Source organism: Salvelinus sp. IW2-2015, linkage group LG18, assembly GCF_002910315.2.
Source record: "Salvelinus sp. IW2-2015 linkage group LG18, ASM291031v2, whole genome shotgun sequence".
NCBI classification, from domain to species: Eukaryota; Metazoa; Chordata; class Actinopteri; order Salmoniformes; family Salmonidae; genus Salvelinus; species Salvelinus sp. IW2-2015.
In genome coordinates this window covers 53,310,822-53,313,760 of record NC_036858.1, presented here as the reverse complement: position 1 = coordinate 53,313,760, position 2,939 = coordinate 53,310,822, and the positions used below count along the sequence as shown (strand labels likewise).

General features: G+C 42.0%; 1 protein-coding gene across 2 annotated transcripts in view; it reads left to right on the top strand.

Moving 5' to 3' along the window:
• The first annotated feature begins 1,354 nt into the window (after positions 1–1,354).
• Positions 1,355–2,939, top strand: part of LOC111977808 (transmembrane protein 14A) — a 9,382-nt gene continuing 7,797 nt past the window's right edge. Inside the window, exon 1 of one of the 2 annotated variants that reach the window (XM_024007499.1) lies at positions 1,355–1,418. The gene's annotated coding sequence lies outside the window, so the exon portion shown is untranslated. The remainder of the gene's footprint in view (positions 1,419–2,939) is intronic. The other variant, XM_024007497.1, reaches the window with a different exon arrangement.

The window sequence follows — 2,939 nt, the reverse complement described above, 5'->3', positions numbered from 1 at the left end:
ACTAGGTTCCATATAAACACCCGCTTCCAAGAAACGCGCCAGAAGCTCAGAATGGTTTTGTCTGTAGAGTCCGAGACCCGCCGCAGAGCGATCATGCAATGTATATCAGAGAAGCTCAGCCCAGAGAATATCCTGTGGACCCCCTATAGACCTCCATAGTCCGGACAAACAGCCCTCGATTTGACACATGACTCTGCTTTAAAGTATTGGAACCAGCGACTCAGTCATTTGAATCGTAAGTGTGAGATCTGACATAAAAAATCGAGAGCATTACAGGAGTCGAAACCTCTGCCAGTTCTATACAAGCTCGCCAACAGTTATATGATCTCATTATCATGTGTTAATGATATCGTTTTAACCCTTGAGCGTGGTAGTGCACCCATACCAGGCTCGGGGGGGGAAAAACGCCAAGATTGACATACCGAGAGTACAGTGGATGCAAAATGGTCGATGATCTGTTTTAACTTGTTTGTAACCCTTAGAAACGTCGATAGGAATAAATAGTAAATACACAATATATATATCTACCCTTTGAAAGAGATGGAATGACACAGATAAGCATTTCAAAATCTCTTAGGACATTCATATACGAAAAGAGTTGGAACAGGTGTAATAGAGACGCTTATTCAACAATTTCGCAGAATATTTAGAAAAAAGAAGATCCCAGCTTTGACATCAATCATGCCCGCTAATTTCTGTGGGCAGATTTTGCCTCTTCTCAGACTCAGCATCTGAATTTGGAGAACATGGGAGCTTGGGCATTCGTGGGGTCAGGCCTGTGACAGGTGGGGTAGCAGGTGTAGCATGGCCAGCCGTAGGACAATGCTTATGGAAATTCTCAATTATCGTGCCTTATTCCGATGACTAAACATCGCCACAGGACGTTTTGTTGGTCAAGGCTCAGATTCGTGGAGGAACAGGCTATATCTGTCTTAGTTCTCATTTTTCGAAACAGCATGCTTTAATGGGAGGAATGAATACTTTAAAGAATGACCAGCATCCTCAATACGACGATGAGGTAATTCCTTCCAGTACCCCCAGCATCGATAGATAGTTCTCACTGAAGTTTTAGGACGCGTTGACATTTGAGTGGTCGTTTGACCGAGACCCAATTACGAACGCAGCAAACGGCACTATCCTTGAGTACCGGTTGAAGACGCAGAGGATTTGGGAGAGAGGTAGGTTAGGGAAATGAAACTATGAGGTGTCCTGTTACGATTTAGTTGACTGGTGTTTCATGATAATTTTTCATAGAATGAGGGCATCCTAAGACTTAGATGTTAGGAATGGACGTGGTTTACACTTCCAGTTCGTAGATCCCTAAACACGCACGAGCTCTGAAAATTAGAATAGGCGCAATTGTCTACGTGTGCAAATTTCTAACTAATTTGTTTTACGTTTAAATGAGCAAATACCAGGTAAATTCATTATTTTCAAATCTGAGTAGTATGCATACATTTCAAGTGGTGTTTTGTCAAGTGTTGTGTACCTTTCTGTTAGCTAGTTGTAGCTAGCTATTATTTTGTAGCCTAACGTTGGACTGGCTGAACGTTACTCCTTGCAGTCCAAGTACCTCACATAGTCTGTTTAAAGGGCGAATTTACTTTGGAAGGCCAAAAAGCCAAATACTCCCATCTAAACGCGAATCGAGTCTCAATTGCGATACAGTTATAAAAACATAAATCCCCCCTAAATTCACTGTCTTTATCATTGAGTCAGTGCCACTTTGGTTTGTTTTTGGACAATAATTTCCCACTCCAGGTTAGGTGGACGTCATATTGTATTTGTATCTCCCCTTTTCTTAGGCCTAGTATATGGATCAGACAACGTCGTTTTTATTGATCTGTTTGTAMGCGTCAGCAGAGTAGGCTACCCTGTAGTTTGTCGTATTAAAAACATTATGCTGTCTCCAGTCAATGTGTAGTAGAATTGCATGAAATGTATTTGATAAGCCTAATCTACGACACTACTCGCTCCATTGAACAGTAATTGAGTTATTATTAGCCTAAATTATTATTAGCCCAAATTATCACTATCCAATCTAATCATCACATTAGTAATAGTAGGATATTTTACATAAGTCTGCAAATGCGAGGATGCATGGAATTACTTTATTATAACAGTGCATGTTTATGCTGAAAATTAGCTTCCCCTAACTTAATACCTACACGCCGCCTATGTTAAAAGGTATAGCTTGTTAAAAGTGATATGACATCTTTTCTAGGTCCACAGATAATCGGGATTCTATCATTACAACTAGGCTATAAAAACAAGTGTGCACGCTTGGGTGTCTGTACCAGTAAGAAATTAAATCTACTTTAACACCAGACTAACAGTCATGATTTAAGGGCTAGCTGTGAACACCCCTTCAAATTTGTGGATTCTGCTTTTTTAGCCACACCCGTTGCTGACAGGCGTATAAAATCGAGCACACAGCCATGCAATCTCCATAGACAATCATTGGCAGTAGAATGGTCTGTACTGAAGAGCGCAGTGACTTTCAACCTGACACCGTCATAGGATGCCAATTTTCCAACAAGTCAGTTCAAATTTCTGCCCACCTAGAGCTGTTATTGTGAAATGGAAATGTCTAGGAGCAACAACTGCTCAGCCTGGACCGCCAAGTGCTGAAGTGTGTAAAAATCATCTGTCCTCAGTTGCAACACTCACTACCGAGTTCCAAACTGCCTCTGGAAGCAACGTCAGCACAATAACTGTTCGTTGGGAGCTTCATGAAATTGGTTTACATGGCYGAGCAGCCACACACAAGCCTAAGATCACCATGCGCAATGCCAAGCGTCGACTGGAGTGGTGTTAAGCTCGCCGCCATAGTACTCTGGAGCAGTGGAAATTTGTTCTGAAGTGATGAATCACGCTTCACCATCTGGCAGTCCGTCGGACAAATCTGGGTTTGGCAGATACTCGGAGAACGCTACCTG